Source organism: Panthera pardus, unplaced genomic scaffold (genome assembly GCF_024362965.1).
Source record: "Panthera pardus isolate Hobbes unplaced genomic scaffold, ASM2436296v1 HiC_scaffold_17, whole genome shotgun sequence".
Classification (NCBI taxonomy): domain Eukaryota; kingdom Metazoa; phylum Chordata; class Mammalia; order Carnivora; family Felidae; genus Panthera; species Panthera pardus.
The window spans coordinates 48,989,435-49,008,363 of NW_026526732.1; the positions used below are offsets into that span (position 1 = coordinate 48,989,435).

General features: G+C 43.6%; 1 long non-coding RNA gene across 1 annotated transcript; it reads right to left on the reverse strand.

Moving 5' to 3' along the window:
• Window positions 1-13,233: 13,233 nt before the first annotated feature.
• On the reverse strand, window positions 13,234-14,143 carry LOC109263299 (uncharacterized). Its single transcript, XR_002078143.2, has 2 exons — window positions 13,675-14,143; window positions 13,234-13,577 (listed from the first exon to the last, which is right to left on the reverse strand). It is a non-coding gene; the product is annotated as an uncharacterized LOC109263299 (long non-coding RNA).
• Window positions 14,144-18,929: the final 4,786 nt, after the last annotated feature.

Sequence of the window (18,929 nt, forward strand, 5' to 3'; positions counted from 1 at the left end):
GGTATTCTGGCTGAACAATGGATAACAAGAACTTTCTCAGGGACTGTTTCACTCAACACTTGACTTTTCTAGAGACAATTTTTGGAGCTTTAGGTGTGAAAGAGTATCAGCATGGACCTATTACATGGTATCCAGTACCAAGGGATTAAAAAGTTTAGGTATTAGAATTAAAAATAGCATGGACCAAGAATCCAAAGTTATGTAGCTCACTCTTTTTCAAGAAATGGGGACTTTTTCGCTTGTAGGTCCCACAGTTTCATGAAAAGCAGTACTTTTCTTTTGACTTAACTCATTCTGTTCATTCTTTCCAGAACCCCAGTGTAAGAAGAACTCATTAACCAAAAATTGTTGAAGCGGGGTGGGGGGGGGTGGGGGGAGTGGGGGTGGGGGGTGGGGGGGGTGGAGTGGCATATCAAAATCAAATGCACTGATTAAAAAAAAAAAATAGCCTCTGGGGCTCCTGGCTGGCTCAGTCAGAAAAGCATGTGATTCTTGATCTCAGGGTCATGAGTTCAAGCCCCAGGTTGAGTGTAGAGATTCCTTTAAAATAAAATCTTTAAAAAAAAAGCTTCTTCTAAGGACTTTTTAGGCGGATCCAGCTGGTCTGTCTCAGCTAATAACTACTACCTTCTCTAGCACATTCTACTCCATGGGCTATGACAAGTCACACCGTCCCATTTCTGCACAGATGTCTCCTGTGTGGTCTTAGGAGAGACTTGGGAACACCTTTATGCAATAAAGGACCTGGGATGGGGGAGTAAAGGGAGTGGGCAGTTGGGCAAGTTAAACAGGTGATCTTGGATCCCAGGGACTACACATACAAGCTGCTTCTCAGTCTAAATAAGATGCAACACAATGATTTCCCCGTAGGGTCCCTGCTCATCCCACAGAGACAGAGACGGCCCAGATTGGGGCCAGCCTCTCTTGCCATTTTCCTTGACATGTTTCCCCACCCCCACCACTCGATACTCTAACCTAAGTTTCTTTTCCGGAAACAATCACCTGGCAAGAATTAGTCCCACATATCCCTAGGGAGGGAGTCACCCTAGACACAGCTGGATTCTTATGATGGTAGAAATGTGTCTTTTCAATGGAGTATCCTGAAATGATTCACGGGGAATTGGGTGAACTCTTTGCGGCAGAAGCCTTGGCTGCATGGCTGTTGGGCAAGGCAGTGCTTTTTCAGAGTGGTAAACGTGACAATTGACATTTGAGACAATGTAAGAGCCATCAGTGATAAGACAGTGTGCCCATACCTGCTTGCGGCAGCTGCACAAGAGAGAAGCAGTTTTAATGCACCAAATGTGACCGCATTCCCTTTTTAAAACGCTGATACCCGGCTCCATTGGGATCTCCTAATACAGCTCTTCCTCCACTTACGATGAGGTTCATTCTGATAAAACCACAGTAAGTCGACACTGCTGGTAGGTCGAAAATGCATTGAATACACCTAACACCTTGAACATCAGAGCTTATAGCCCGGCAGAACTTAAACATGCACAAAACACCTAACATTTGCCTACAGTGAGGCAGAATCATCTAACACAAAATCATCTAGAATGGTACTTTGGTAATAAGTTTTCTAATCTGCAAAGACGCCCTGGCAATTATGGAAAGATGTGTGCATGAGGCTCTTCATGCAACCCTGTTTGTTTGTTAGAAACAACTCAAGTGTCAGTCAAAAGGGGAGCATCAGGTAGGGTTCCATCCGCACCGTGGAATAGTACACACGTGTCAAAATAAATAAAGAATAATGTCTCTAGACACTTCTTTGGGAAGATCGATGGGATATATCGCTCATGAACTAAACGTTAAAACACAATCACTAAAAGAACAAAAAGAAAAGCTGAACCTAACTATAGATTGAATTGATGGCACATCCCCTCAGGGAGGAAGTATTTCAAGTGACTTTAGAACATGGGAATTGACTGTAGATCCCAAGTGGGATATATCCTTAGAACGAAAGGAACTGACCAAAAACAAAATCTTCAAACGTTTCCAGTAATTATATTGTTGCTATTGTTATTCTGAGATTGTCGTATGTGTTCTTTGGGGTAAAAACAAGTAATTATGTAGGTGTTGTTGGGAACCAGGATTTAGAGTGTGAAAGGAGATATAGATGTCAGATTGGCACGATCTTACATCTTGTGTGGGTGTCATAAAAGCCGGGTAGTCACGTGCTAGAATGTGCATGTAGAAACTAGTGATGCTTGGGGCGCCTGGGTGGCGCATTCGGTTAAGCGTCCGACTTCAGCCAGGTCAGGATCTCGTGGTCCGTGAGTTCGAGCCCCGCGTCAGGCTCTGTGCTGACAGCTCAGAGCCTGGAGCCTGTTTCCGATCTCTCTCTGCCCCTCCCCCGTTCATGCTCTATCTCTCTCTGTCCCAAAAAAAAAAAAAAAAAAAAAAAAAAAAAAAGAAAGAAACTAGTGATGCTTGCTAACTATCTAGCTAGGTTTCCATCCATTCATCTATCTACCTACCTACCTACCTACCTACCTATCTATCATCGGTTACCATCTATCTCTAATCCCCTAGCTTTGCTCCCTGAAGAGGCCTGGAAACAATGAGCAACCCATTAGGAATGAGCATCTCTCACATACAGATTCTGATCTCCTAAGAACTGGGGCTCCGCTCTAGGTCTGGGTCAAGAAGTTCTCGAGGTGAATCTCTAAGTTCTGGTCACGCCTGAAAACACTATTGACGACTACTCTGTGCCAAAAGGAGTCAGGAGCCAACTTGCACGATCTTCCATTGGAATAGCAATAAAAATAATACTTGCAGTGAGTTGAAGCACATCAACTCTATTTAAATCTATGAGTTTATAATGAGTTCATCAAAAAAGAAGCTCCTGGGAACTGATGTCAGAGTGGCAGTGACAAATCCCGAGGGCAGGTAAAGGATGGCCCAGGTGGGTGAGGGCGATGGGGCGACCATACCAATGACAGCCACAAGGCAGCAGAGCAGGGATCAATGATCAGCACCTGCACAGCAGCAGGGGCCCCCAGAGGCAAGAGGCCTTAAGGAGAATGAGTGTGCCAAGCTACGAGCTGGCCAGGGGACAGCAGGCTGAGAAGGGTGCCATGGGATGGTGGTCCAGAGCAGACTGATGAGGACAGGAAGCCACGGGTAACTCTCACCATCACATTCGCCTCCACGTTGTCTCGTTCCTGACAGCAAGACCCAAGAGATTATATTTGGGAGTTGTTGACGTGTAGGAAATTGAAGTCAGTTACCCCAAGAATCTCATATTGTTGTAGAAAAATCTAAACACAGAGTTTTGTTATTAAAAATCAATCCGTTTTATTAGAAATGAAAACGGGTTCTTTTGCTCTTTTATTTCAAGTAGAAAATTCGTCTGAAAACTAACATCCTCTGCAGCCATCCTGCTGGGACTCCTATCCGAGAAGGGGTTCTGACTCTCAATTGAAACTCTCCACAGTCACCAATAATTCCTCTTTACTTCTGCTCTCCAAGAGCTAAGTAAGTGACTCAGCTCAGTTTGGCTTTAAATTGTAGACACTATCAGTCTTTCTGTGGGGGCTATGTTTGAACAGAGACTGGGGCTAAACTTGTTTGGCTCACAAAGCCTGGTGCTTTTCCTGGCTGAAGTGCTATGATTGAATTTATATGTTTTTTGACTGCAGGCTTATTTCCTGGTTGTTCAGATTTAAAGAAACTATTGGAAATAATAAACTTCTTTCTTCTCGTGATTAAATCTATGGTGGTAATAAACAACAACAACAACGACAAAACAACAACACTGTCTCTCCCTCTTCCTCCTCTCTCCAGGTATACCCCCAGACTCCTAATGAAGTAAATCTTCTAATAACTGGCCTCACCTCAGACCGAAAACAGGAGAGAGTTGAACACCAACTTAAAGAAAAAGTATATAGAGTCCTTATCTTATGCAGGGGAATGTAAAGCGCATAAAAACATTCTTATTATTTGATGAAAATGCTCAATTTGCCTTGCATCTGGTGGTGTGCTTTATTATTATACTTGTACCTGAGTCTTAAAAAAAAAAAAACTTCTGGAATGTCATTTTGGCAAACATGTTTGACTCCGTGAACAGTGTCTGGGAACTGAAATTCTGGCTCATTTCCCCTAAACTTGCACTGGTTATACATGGTTTTCTGAAATTGAGCAGGGTCAATTTTTGATGCCTACAAATGGCTCGTATTTACCCAGGGGCTGAGGAGATTGCTGAAATGGTTGTACTCTGGGAAAGCTTTGTAAGAAAGATGATTTATGAGAAGTGTTTGATGAAAGAGGAGGACACACAGGTGAAGAGAAGAGGCCAGAGGGAAGTTTGGAGGAGAGCACAGGGCTAAGCATTGCAAGAATAGGTGTCCAGTGATGGAGAGGGAGGGACAAGTGGAATTGGCTAGCTCTAACGGAGACATCTAGTCTATGCAGTTAGGCGGAGGGATGTCGTTGGGAAGTGGCATTTGATAACTAGCCTTAAACTCATGATTAAAGGCTCTAATTTAAAGCAGTGGCAAATTCACAACTTGAATCTGTGGGATGATTCAGTGGTAGCTGTTGGGAAGTTTCTGAGTGAGGAATGATGTCATTAAAGAGGACATGAGAATGATGGCTCTTAGCATCTATAATCTGGAAGGAAGGACCCTAGAGGAGTTTGAAGAGTCTACAGTGGGGGACAATGGGCCATGATTTGAGTCAGGGGGTAGCAAGGGAGGGGTTCAAAGCACTGTGTGTGGGGAAAGAACCATTGCGAGAGAGGAGCTCCAGCTTTAGAGATGAAGCAGAGATATATTTTGGTTGAAGGGAAACCCGAGGTAACAAGTCAGGAAAATGGGAGGAAAGTAATGGCCTCAACAACAATGGAGGCCGTGGGAAGGAAGAGGGGTTGCTGTAGTACAACGAATGATCTCTGCATGTAGAATATGGCACATGGCAACATTCCGAGAGGTAAAAGTTGGCAGAAAGTTGAATCATGTTGTTGATGTCTAGAGACCATGGCTGAATTCTATGTGGATTATTTCAAAGACTTCTCAGGACGATGTTCGTTTTGGTGTTTACTTTACAGACAGTGGATTGGTCTACAAACGTGTCTTTCAGCAGCTGGTGGTTTCTCCCAGAGAATCAATTCCTGGGCCCTGGGAAGGCACATTTGGAGAACTGCAAGGGCACAAGGGGCAAAACGTAGATGAAAGTGGGAAATCAGGGGGGATTAAAACAGAGGAAGTGTAGACAGCATGTCACGAGGTTCAGTTTTACTCAGTGAGTCCTGGGGGATCGGTGATGCTTTGTGAAGCCAGGGAATGACACGGTCAAATGTATATGTTAGAGAAACCCAACTGGTGGTGGTGAGGACAGCAGATTGAAGAGGGGGAGACAGTAGAAGCAAGACCACTGCTTAGAGAGGATTATTTAAAGAATGGCCAGAAAGCCCATCTGCTAAGAAATATTAGTTGTGAAAATGCCAAGATGGGGACAACCAAACAACATGGGCTAAATTCCCATGAGTTTTAGACTTAGTGCCATGGTATTTATGGTACAGTTTAGACCACCGAGAGTCATGAGACAGCTAGGGGTTAATTTGCTCCAGAAATTGCAAAGAAGAAAGCAAGAAAGCATTTGAGTGACAAGTACCTTAAAGGGAGAAGGGATCGAGAGCATTCGGACTAAGACACATCTTGTGGGAACTGCCTATATTGTTCAGGGTTCAGCCAGAGAGGCAGAACCACTAAGACATGCGAATATGTGCAAAGAGAATTGGTTTCCAAAATGGTAGGAGCTGGCCAAGAAAGCCCGATGTCCACAAGACAGGCAAGGGGAAAGAGAAGGTCATGAGCCAGCTGGAAATCCATGAACTTGAGCCTGCGTGAGGCTGGGAATCTCTCAGCTTTAGGAGGGACCTCGTCACTCTTTAAATGGCTTCCACTTGTCTAAGACTCAGGCAGGAAGATGTCCCTTTTTGATTAACTCAAAAGCCAGTGACTTGGGACTTTAGTTATATCCGCATAATCCCTCTGTGGCAGAACCTCGATTAGTGCTTGATTGAACAATTGGAGGATGATGTGTGCCCGCCGCAGAACAGCCCCTTTCTCCTTACTTCGTCCAGCTCTCATGAGGCAAGTACCCTCGTAGCCCGCCGGAGCCAGAAACATGCTAGAGAAGGAATTCTGCGCATAGAGTTCAGACTAGCCACGTTGACGGATCACAAAGCCATGAGCTGTCATTCTAAGACAACTATTCAGGTGAAGAACACTATTCTGGAGACCATGAGAGCTGGAAATGCAAATTACATTCCCTCTGGTTTTAATAGTCATGAGGCTTAACTGTCTCCATGTAGTATTGCTGGGCTTTACGGCTATTAATGAGAATGTCTTAGTTCAGAAAAATGTTAGCGTTTTTGTTGTGTTTTCTCCTGTATTAAATAATATGTACATTCAATTTAATAAAGTAGAATAAACATTTGTAATTCAAATAAGGAATAGTCATATTATAAAGCCAAACTTAAAATTGGGACACCTGATTTTCCAAGGAAAAGTCAAAAGACTTCTATTTTCTCCCATGGCTTAGTTTCTTTTTTTTTTTTTTTTAATTTTTTTTTTAACGTTTATTTATTTTTGAGACAGAGAGAGACAGAGCATGAACGGGGGAGGGGCAGAGAGAGAGGGAGACACAGAATCGGAAGCAGGCTCCAGGCTCTGAGCCATCAGCACAGAGCCCGCTGCGGGGCTCGAACTCACGGACCGCGAGATCGTGACCTGAGCTGAAGTCTGATGCTTAACCGACTGAGCCACCCAGGCGCCCCTCCCATGGCTTAGTTTCTAATTAGTTTAGTCACCTTGGCCAAGTCATTTATTCCAAAGCTCACACCTGACTTTTCTCCTGGGTGTTATGAGGTAGCTGGCTCCAGAGATTTTTAAGATCTACAAGGCTTTTGGCAACATTCATAAAACCGTGAATTATTTCTAAAAAACTATCTGTTGGATATTATTGACCAAATGACCTATAAAGTAATGAACTCAAAGAATTCAAAAATCTGCTAAATTAGCAACACTTTCTATTGTTTTTATGTCCGTAACTTTTTAGAAATCTGTATTTCACCAGGGACTCATTAATCTCGTACACGTTAATCTCTTTAGGGCAGTTTCCGAATGCTTCAGACCTTAGAGGATGGGAGATGTGAACTGTAGTGGGTTCTGTACCCCAAGATGGAGCTGACAGCCATTATGCCTCATGGAGCACCGATAGAATAAGAAAAACACACCGTGGTGGTTCCTAAGTTCTAAACTACTATACATCACAGACCGGATCATTACTTGCCAGCCAGACTTGAAGAATATTTACACTGGTTATTGTGGTGAAGTTCGGGGATGACCTTTTCCTGATTTGCTTCAGGATCGCAGCACTACAAATTAGTCAGTGTTATTTCCCTAGAGAGAATGAAGGCGCCTGAAAGGAAGTTTACAGCTGTTATTTTGGTTCACGTGAATTAAATTTCTTTTTTTTTCTAGGAAGCTATCTATCCATCAGGGGGCGTGACCATCACTGTGTTCATGGGATCAGGCCCCAGGATAGGATTTCGTGAGAACAAAGATCTGAGTGATCTGAGGCAAATTAAATCAAACTGTTACCCCCACTTTTGATGGGAACAAACATGAACGAGCCCCAAATAGTGTAATTTCTCATTCTTTTCAAAAGCCAGCCTTTTTTTTACCAAAGAAATTGGATATAAAATACAAAATCAGGCACCCCATTAGAGACCTCAAAAGCCTAAGACAATGCAAATGAGGAGACAGAAGGCATGAGAACACCGTAGGAGGGGAGGAAAAAAGAGAAAGGAGGAAGGGAAGGAGGGGGCCTACGAAGGGGTCTGATAGAGTAGATGGCCCCTGAAACTTAGCTATATTGCTACCCTCAAGTATAAAGGACTTCTTATTGGAGAGTTGGAAATATGATAAGCAGTACCTTATCACCTTACATTTCTAGAGCAATTCATTCATTCAACAAATATTCACTGGGCCTCTACTCTATGCCAGGCATGTTGGGAAACAGCCATGAACACATGAAGACATTTTGTGGTTGATTCTCCTACTGTGTCTTTTCTCAAGCCTTGCATAATCTAAGTCGGAATAGATACTGGAAATATGAGATATTTTTGCCTCCTAGGGTAAAATCAGAATATGAACTAAAAGAAACACAAAATATTATTTCTCGGAGGCTTTTGTAGTTTGATTTTCATCGAAGGAAGTGATGGTTATTACTTCTTTCTAGACATCTCCAGTCTGACATTATACAGTTTGTCCAAAATTATGCTTGTCAAAAAAAAAAAAAAAAAAAAAAAAAAAGGAATCTTCATATAGGTAACAAACAAATAAAAATCCAGCAATGGTGTGATTTTCCTGATGTCAGAATTTCACCAGCAGTAATTTCCCTTTCGCCTTCAAGAACTGAATTTGTTTAAAAGTTTATATTTATCTCAGGAGAGGCCTTGCCTTTTATTCTTTAGTTTTTTTTAAGTTTCTTTCTTTCTTTTTATTTGTGAGTGAGTCAGAGACAGCGTGAACAGGGGTGGGGCAGAGAGAGAGGGAGAGAGAGAATCGCAAGCAGGCTCCTTATACTGCCAGCACAGAGCCCAAAGCTCGAACCCACAAAACCGTGAGATCATGACCTGAGCCAAAACCAAAAGTCAGACGCTTAACTGACTAAGCCCTCCAGGTGTCCCAGAAGAGGCCTTGTCTTTTAAATATATAGACTTAAATATTTACAGATGAAATAATGTGATGACTGGAATCTTCCTCAGTATAACCTGGGAGCAGACAAGGTATGTGAGGATATAGATGAAACAGGATTAGCCAGGAGTTGATCGTTTTTAAAAAATTTTTTAAATGATTTTATTTATTTTGAGACAGAGAGAGTCAGAGCATGAACAGAGGAGGGGTGGAGAGAGAGAGGGAGACACAGAATCCGAAGCAGGCTCCAGGCTCTGAGCTGTCAGCACAGAGCCCGACGCAGGGCTCGAACTCACAAACTGTAAGATCGTGACCTGAGCTGAAGTCGGACGCTTAACCGACTGAGCCACCCAGGTGCCTCAGGAGTTGATCATTTTGAAAGCTAGGTGATGGCCACATGGCATTCCTTATACTATTCTTTTTACTTTTCATGTGTTTGAAAATGTCCACAGTAAAACACTTTTTAAACTATCATATATTGTAATATATAAATTATTATAATGCATTATTATGTGTAATAATAAATTATATATGATATATATCTAATATGTAATATATAGAATATCGCATGAACTTCTTGATTGCTTAGAATCTGAATGTGAGTGATAGATTAATTCAATCTATGGAATGAGAATGTTCCCTGCCACAATAATCCTTCCACAGTATTTTCGACCCTCTGAATGAATATGCCATGCAATTTTAAGAGTTAAATCGATGGTCTTTATCACAATATGTCCCGTGTGGTAGCTTTGAGGGTGATGTTCTTGAAAAAAATTAGATAGCCGAAAAAAGAGAGGAAAAGGGAAAGGAAAGAAAAACCTGTAACATTTCAGCTGTTTAACTAATTTGGGAAGAAAATAAACAAAAGTGTTTCAAGAGCCAAGTTGAACATTTGGTGTCCATGAAGAAATGAAAACACTCTGTGAATTGAGATCGTAGAGACAAGACAAACGATGTTAGTTACCAAATGGAAAATCGGGACTGCATGTTTTGTGAGTGCTCTCACTTGATGAACTCACAGACCATATGTTTAATAAAAGTATTTATGGCAAGTGATTCCATAAACACAGAGTATATGAAGAAACTGTGGCTTATGAGACAGTGTCCGCACAATAACAAATAATCTGATCGGAAAGTTTAAATAATAATCAATTTTGAGGTTTCAGAACATCTGGACTTCTGGTTCTTTGCATTCATTCAACAAATATTTATTGGCTCCATATAGGCTTCAGGCACTGTTTTGGGAGCTAGACAAACAGAAACAAAATAAGCAAAGTTTTTGCCCTCCTGAAGCTTATATTCTAATGGAAAAGATCAGACAGTAAACATAATAAAAGTCAGAGACGTAAGGGTTGTGGAAGGAGGAACGGGCAATAGGGAGTATAGGAGTTGGAGGGAAGGAGGTGGCCATTTTTAAAAAGGGTACTCCGAAAAGGGCTCAGGGAAGAAGAGACGTATGAAGAAGCCACACAGAGACGCGTTAGGGAAAAAGATTCCAGGTGGAGAACAGCAAGTACAAAGGCCCTGAGGCGGGAGCACATCTGGAGTGTTGGAGAAGCACCAAGGATGCTGGTGTGTCTGGGTCAGCCTGAGCATGGGGAAGGAGTGGGAGGTGAGGGGGAGGGCCGACCTTGACACAGCTCTGACAAGGTCTCTCCACCCCTACCCTATGGGGATCTCTACAGTAAAGACTGTCCATTTAAGTGGTCATGGGCTGGTCGAAAATAATGAAACTTCCGTGCTACCGCCTTGGTCACTGGTGGGGGCCACTGAGCATGCTGGAAAGCTGGGGTAGACCCCACTGAACTCCGCTGAAGGAGGCTGTCAGTGCGGCCCGCTCCCCTCAGCTGAGCAGCATCGTCTTTCTTGAGAGATCTGAGCAGCTCACATCCTCTCAGAGGCAAGCAGAGCCTTATTTCAGCATCTCCAAATGCAAGTTACACTGAAAGCTGTACCCCTCCCTTGGCTAAGGCCTGCTTTAGGCTTAGAGGTCTTCAGGGAAGGAGATGCTCAAGCAGAGCTGAGCTCTCTCTCCCTTGCTCACCTCCTCTCCCACTTAATGAGTCCAGCCTAAGAGGAGAAGGGGTTAGAAGAAAGAAGGGGCCGTGCAAGCGGAGCGGGGGTGCTCTGGGCCTAATGAACGTTCAGCACTGATGGTCTCGGAGGAAGGGCCAGGGCTAGGTGGAGGAGAGTCAGGCATTTGCCCCCAAAAGCAATACTTGGGGCACCTGGCTGGCTGAGTCACAAGAGCAGGCGACTCTTCATCTCAGGGTCGTGAGTTCTAGCCCCACGTTGGGTGTAGAGATGACTTACGTAAGTAAATAAATCAACTTAAAAAATAAAACCTTAATAACCAAGATAAGTGGTACTTTAACAAATTTTTTTTTTTTTTTTTAAATAAAAGGTAGCACAGGGGCACCTGGGCGGCTCAGTCGGTTAAGCGTCCAAGTCTTGATTTCGGCTCAGGTCATGATCTCATGGTTCGTGAGGTTGAGCTGCACGTCGGGCTCTGTGCCGACAGAGCAGAGCCTGCTTGGGATTCTCTCTGTCTCTCTCTCTCTCTTTCTGTCTGTCTCTCTGCCCCTCCCCCATTCACGTGCATGCTTTCTCGCTCTCTCTCAAAATAAATAAATAAACGTTTAAATAAATTACTTAAAAATAATACAAAAATCCTACAGTGAACCGACAACACATTTTTAAAAAAATTTTTTTTAACGTTTATTTATTTTTGAGACAGAGAGAGAGACAGAGCATGAACGGGGGAGGAGCAGAGAGAGAGGGAGACACAGAATTGGAAGCAGGCTCCAGGCTCTGAGCCATCAGCCCAGAGCCCGACGTGGGGCTCGAACTCACGGACCGCGAGATAGTGAACTGAGCTGAAGTTGGACGCCCAACCGACCAAGCCACCCAGGCACCCCGACAACACATTTTTCATAGGCGGTCTAGGAGCTGTTGAGGCAATGTGAAGAGTGGCATTTAACATGATGTTCTCTAGTCGCGGGCAATTATGTGCAGGTCGGCCAATCTGCCTTGCCTGCCATCCCACACCTCTGTCAGGAAGGCCTTCCTCACCTTGCCAACCCTGCAATGCCTCTCTTCCTCGGGATCTGACTCAAGGGTCTCCTACTCCTGGAAGTCTTCCTTGACTGCTACTATAGAACATATGCTTATACCCCCTAAACTTCACATGTTGAAGTTCTAACTCCCAAAGTGACAGAGTTGGGGGGGTGCGGCTCTTGGAAGGTGACTAGGCCGCCAGAGTGGAGCCCTCACGTGTGGATTGCTGCTTGTAGCAGAAGAGAGAGTAGAGAGCTTGCTTCTTTCTCCCCACCACGTAAGGAAACTGAGAAGAAGGCCCTCACCGGACACCAAATCTGCTGACACGGGAACTTCCCAGCCTCCAGAACTGTTGTGGCCGTCTTCAGTCTGTGGTATTTTGTTATTATAGCCAGAGCTGACTAGGACAGCCCCCCCCCCCCGCCCAACTTCCATTGCTCAGAAGGATCTTCAAACCTTCCACTGCACCCCCCCATACCCTCTGCACCCCCCCATACCCTCTTCACAACCATTTTGTATAGCCTCAGTAAATGGTGATACCCTCTAAATCACAAGCACCTTCCTTCCCTTTCTTAGTACTCTGCAGAGCATCTGGCATTTCAGATACCTTAGATTTTTTTCTCAGCAATACTTCGGGCATTGCATGTTCCTAATTCATAGAACTAATTGTTTAAACCCTGAAAGAGCTTTTTTTTTTTTTTTTTTAATTTTTTTTTTCAACGTTTTTTATTTATTTTTGGGACAGAGAGAGACAGAGCATGAACGGGGGAGGGGCAGAGAGAGAGGGAGACACAGAATCGGAAACAGGCTCCAGGCTCCGAGCCATCAGCCCAGAGCCTGACGCGGGGCTCGAACTCACGGACCGCGAGATCGTGACCTGGCTGAAGTCGGACGCTTAACCGACTGCACCACCCAGGCGCCCCTGAAAGAGCTTTGATAAACACAAACGCATCGAACGTCCCCGGCATCTTCTCTTTATCCGATTTTTTGATGGGGACTCCCTGCGAGGCTCAGCCTAACAGCAGCGAAAGAAAGAAAAGAAGAGAAAACCCAAATCCCATGACTCCACGACGCCGCGGTGCCCGCTGCTGAGCCTCTCTTCCGGGGCAGAGCAACTATATGCAGCTTTCTCAGTGTTACTTTTCAGATTGAAGAAAACAGAAGCCGACGAAAACAATAACCTAGAAACCAAAAATCAAGAAAAGTCAAAAGAATTTTGGGGATACCAAAATGCAGCAAAGACACAAGTTTAGAAACATCTTTGAAATTCAAACTAGATTTCTTGTTATTTTGGAGTGGTTGAAAGCAAGTCAGAAGATCCACACATGTAAGACGCCAATAAATACCCACCCGCACCCCCCATTCCAGTGCTGTTTTGTAAGGGAGTGTGTGTGTGTGTGTGTGTGTGTGTGTGTGTGTGTGTGTGTTTAAGAACACGGTGTTCAAGAAAAAACAAACGACAAACAAAAACCAGGCCAACCATTTATGAACAAATCTTCCCAAGTTTCAAGAATTTTCTGACAAAATATCTTCTGTCATCTCAGAAATCTCAAAGTCCCCAAAAGCAAACCGATTATCTGAAGGCTGACCTCAGGGGTTACTCATTCATGAGGCCAAGTGTTTTGAATGCCATTGCCAAGTGATGACAGTGGATGTTGGAACACTCATTCTGGCCTCCTCTGGGTAGTCACCTCTCAGTTGACTTGACAAATGCAGCCTTGAGGAAGCCTCACATTTGGGGGTCGCTTACAGATCTTTCTCCAGTCCCGGAGCATGCAAAACAAAGGGGTCAGGTGGACTGCTGGGTTTTACCTGGAAGAAAAATTTCTCCTGAAAACACCACCTTCCCTCCCCCCACCCCCAACCCTCAGAAGAACATGGTCTGATGGGCTCATTCTACCCTGCTCACCTTGGACCTTTGTATGAGCCATAGTGACGTTGGGAGAGCCCCTGTGCAAGGCAGCCCGAGGCACATAGCTCCTCAGCTCGAGGTGAGGCCGGGAGCCTGTTTGCCGATGAGCACACATCACTTGCTCTCCTGGACTGGGCTCCTTTCTCTGGGAAGAGGCAAAATAGGTTCCTGCCTTCTTCCTGCTTCGGCTCTCATTTCCCTCCTACTCTCACTTTGGTTTTCCGTGACCTCTAACCCAGCCTCTCCAGTCTGATACACTGGACCAAATATTAGCTTTGCAGTCACACAGATTAAGTCTTAATCTGGCTCTGTCACTGAAACAGTGTGCGATCTTGGGCACGCTATGTCATCGTCTAGAAGAGTTAGTTCCTATTTCTTCTCCTCTTGCCCTAAACCAAAAGAAGCCCCTCTTACCGCAAAACAAGACCCAAAGCTTGCATATTCATAAAGGTAGTTCAAAATGATATATAAGACACTCATACAGAAGTTACCTGCTGGAGGGGACAGACACCAGGCAATTTGGGAACAAAAACAGGAAGGACACATATGTTTTTAAACTTCTAGCTTTTGAACCATATAAATATATTATCCATTCCACAAAGGTATGATTAAGAAATAAATCAGAGATAGATCTGTAGAAAAAAATTACTCCAAGTAAATCATCTCTGACTTTCCCACAGATAAATATTATAATAGGTTTACTTTGTTTAATTTAGATTCATTTTGACAAGTGAGCTTTTTATTAAAATGGCCATAAATATTAAATATTTTAAATAATTATATCTGCATTATAGAATAAGGCAATAAATAAACTGTATCGTTTCTGTTCTCCATTTTTATCCCATCCACTCACTCATAAAAAAAAAAAAATCTCGAGTAAAATGTTAACATTTGTAAAGCACTTTAAAGTTTACAAAGGCCTTCATGTGCTCTGATGAAGATCTTCCAGCTCCAGAAGCAGCCAGAGCGGGCGTGACTCTTCATCTCTCAGCTGAGGAAATGAGTTCCGATTTGCCCAAGGTCACTGAACAAGCAAGTGGTAGAACGGCGATTTGAACCCAGTTCTCCTGGCTCTGAATAATGCCACGGTGTTTCCTCTGATTTCAGGGCAGGATTCACACGCGAAATGTCTAAATTGATCTTGAGAGACTGGAAGAAGAAAAGCAAGACTTAAATAAACATTCTGTTGACAACATCATCATCATTCAAGCATGCCGTATTTTACGCTCCCCTGGTTCCATTTCTCTATTCTTAGATCTCCAGTGTGTTGCCCAGGAGCCCTTGACACCTGTCTCTGACTCCAAAGTGTGTGCTTGTCGTGTGGCCCTACTTCGAAAGGAGTTAGGAGCAGAGACCTCGAGATAGTTTGTCTGGATGGGAAAAGAAAACCAAACTTTCTCTTACTCTGAAAAGCACGATGAGCTTGGATTAATACCAAAATGGCAAGACATGCTACATAGCACCCTGAGGAGCGATTATGCCTACATATTTCGTTTAATTTAAGGGAAAGTGGTAAATCGGGTTTTTATGTGTGTAACATATTATGAAAAAGTGTACTGAAAAGGAATATTTCACCGGGTTTTTTTTTTCACTCCTACAAGCAATTCTCTTTTTAGCCCTAACTGGAGAAAGCTAAACATTTATTTATATCTTTTAACCGTCCTATTTTGTCTTGCCATCATCCTTCGGTTGAATACAACTGAGTTTTTCCGTGAGAGGGTCCTGTTAAGTACAAATCCACTTCAGAGATTAAACACACGTACACACGCACGCACACCCACACACAGGGACACACAGGCATGCACACGTACACACACAGGCTACTATTCCACACTGTAGTTATGTAAGGATTTCGAAATCAAAAAGCCTGGCTCAAGCCCTAACCTGGAACCTCCTACCTGTGAAACTCTGGGCGACTAACGCAAACTTCCTGAAGACTCACTTCCTGTCTTAGAGTCATGGGACAGTCAAGAAAGACTTTGAAACATCGCCTTCGTTTCTTCGTGCATCAATTCATTTCCTGCTTAGCACCTCTTCTGTGCAGACCCTGAACCCGGGCCCTGGAGATAGAACAAAACAGCAATCCCAGCCCAAGGAAGCTTGCATTCTCTGAGGGGAGACAGACAATAACAGAGAAGATACATTTTTAGAGTAGCTATAAAAATAATGGGGGAAAAGAAGAAACTTAGAGGTGCAGATTGATTAGGGAAGACTGCGGTAAGAAAGAATAAGTTTAAGAAATGTTAGTTGTAATTATAATAGTTGTAACATATTATTCTACCTTTACATATCGTATTTGCAATTCTCTGAGTAGACTAATGAATCTAACACTATTAATAGCATAGAAGATAATCAGATGCAAACATTCATGATGGTCACACTCCTCCTGCTTCTCTGCAAATAACATCCTGGAATTGTTCTATGCCCACCCCCACCCTCCACCATCGTTATTCAACACTTGCTTAACATATAATTTTATAATACATATGGTGTAAAAGTTGTAATAATGAGATGAGCAAACTAGTCTGAGCCTGTCAAAATAAATATATAAAGTAGATCTACTCCTTTTAAAAAAAACATGCTTTCTGGGGCGCCTGGGTGGCTCAGTCCATTAAGCGTCTGACTTCGGCTCAGGTCATGATCTCATGGTTTTGAGTTTGAGCCCCGCGTCAGGCTCGGTGCTGACAGCTCAGAGCCTGGAGCCTGCTGTAGTGTCTGCCCCTCCCCTGCTCATGCTCTGTCTCCCTCTGTCTCAAAAATAAGTAAAACATTAAACAAAAAAATTTTTAAAAATGTTCTTTCTGTAGGGTGGAGTGTCCATTTTGCATTTCCTTGATAGGACACAGTCACTTGCCCCCAGCGTGAAGTTCCCTTTGAAGCAATCGTCAAACCCAGTGAAAATAGGCCTCTGTGGCTTCATTACTTTTCAGAAAATAGGGTCTTTATCCAGATCCCTTCTGTTATGATGACCCCACTTAGCTCTTCGTTTTATTGCTTACCTTCTGGTGTTTCTCTTTCTACCTTTCTCCCCTCTCAGATTCCTCCTTCTCGTCCCCTCCTCCTTCTTTTTTCAGCCTTCTTCTCCCTGCAAGTTACTTGGGAGAGGAGGCATTTTATCTTCAAGTGAGAACATCTCAGACTATGCAAAATAGGAATCTCTCCAATTCCTTATCCGGGCAGCTTGAATCATCTGAAAGCTTTGCCCAAATCTCTAACGGCACAGAGAGACAAACCCTCCTAATGGCAAAGGAGGAAAAAACAACTCTCCTTCTAGTGGCAAAAAAAGGGAAAAAAAAAACCCCAAAAAACAAAAAAACTCCACCAGCTCTGTGGCCCCAGGTTCCTCAACCTCTCTGAATCTGTTTCCTCAGTGGAGCACAACTATATTTCTGGTGTCCTGGAGGCCTTAACCATGAGTTGTCATGCCCTCATTTGCCACTGTTCTCAGCCATATTCTCTCTGAGCCTGACTCTTCCCTTCTGTCCTTCCTGGTGTCTGTGTCTAGAATGAACTTTGCTTTTTCTGATTTCTTTGGGTTGTTGAAACAGCAGGGCCTTTCTTTCTGATCTAAAAACCCTCGCTTAGGTCTGGGCTTGCGTCAGCCGAGCACTGTCTTTCACGGCCAGGTGTCTTTCACGGCCAGGGTGAGAGCGTGGGCTCAAACATGGGTGCACTGCCCCCCCACCCCCCACCCCCCACCCCACTACACCATATGGCCTCTGAGGACCAGCATTTGATTTTCATTTAATTGAAATTCTTGTAGAAGATCATGGACAATAGCATTAGCAGTAACCGGCTCTTTTCATTGTCCGAATAATCCTGGTCTGTTTTTTGTGCAGATGTTGTCTTGCTCCCGGGGCAGCTGTGAGTGTGTGAAGTCCTCATCAGCGACGTGGACACTGCCCAAATGGTAATCATCACAGAAAGTTTAGAAAATTACCAACAGATTACAGCTTCTGTCTGCCAGCACTTTCAATGCCAGCTAGCTGGGGGCTTTTCTGTTTTGGTTGGTTTTTTGTGTGTTTTTGTGAGTTTTTTTCTTCGGTACTGGAACAGGTTGTGATTTAAAGTAAGCCTTTGTAAATGCGAATGAACATACAGGGCTCACACCCAATTAACAAGCTTGGACAAATGAGGGCACATACACGGTGTATTTGCAAGGATAAACAACAACTGAGCAAACTGAGGATGCTTTTCTCCCTGTCTCTTACCTTAATAATCCTCAATGCAACTCCGTATTACCCCGTCATAGTGCTGTATGTGGTGAGGGACACTTCCTGCCTGTCAAGGGCAAATACAACGATGTTGGATCACAATGACCATGGTATAGGCCATTTACCAGGACAGAAAAAAATAAAGCTGCAAGCTTCTAGTCACATATGCTTCTATCTATTTTGAAGTCCAAAGGCTATGAGTGACATACCATCTAAGTGAGTTGCAAAAGCGAACATCTTAGTCTTACCCCTCCTTCTGCTATACATTCTCTCAGTTACCCCCAAGGGCTCCTTCAGCTGGCAATACAATAACAATAACAATAACAATGCTATTTTTTGTTTCTTTTTTCAAGTATATTTATTTATTTTGAGAGAGAGAGAGAGAAAGAGAGAGAACGTGAGCAGGGATGAGGCAGAGAGAGAGGGAGAATCTCAAGCAGGCTCCACGCTGTCAGAGCAGAGCCCCATGAGGGGCTCGAACCCATGAAACTGTGAGACCATGACCTGAACTGAAATCGGGAGTCAGACACTCAACTGACTGAGCCACCCAGCTGCCCCTCCCTAGGCTATTTAATCAGCTATACAATCTTTTTCTCTACTTTGTCCTATGTCCTTCCTTTGGATGCATTTTTAAACAGTTTCCAAAAAATTCAGTCTCCTGTGAAGCATGAATTTCTATTTTTTGTATTTAATTTTTTTTCACTGTTTATTTGTTTTTGAGAGAGAGAGACAGAGTGCAAGTGGGGGAGGGGCAGAGAGAGAGGGTGACACAGAATCCGAAGCAGGCTCCAGGCTCTGTGCGATGTGGGGCTCAAACTCACGGACGTGAGATCATGACCTGAGCTGAAGTCAGAGGCTTAACCGACTGAGCCACCCAGACGCTCCTAGATTGCATTATTTTTTTATTATTCAGATAAGTTTTGCTATCTATACTGATTTTAACTGAACAATGTGTCTGGGGAATAATGTGAATTTAGATCTGACAGGTCAACTTTTATTTCGACCCTATGGGGTTGGGACAGACCCTTAGAAGCCAAT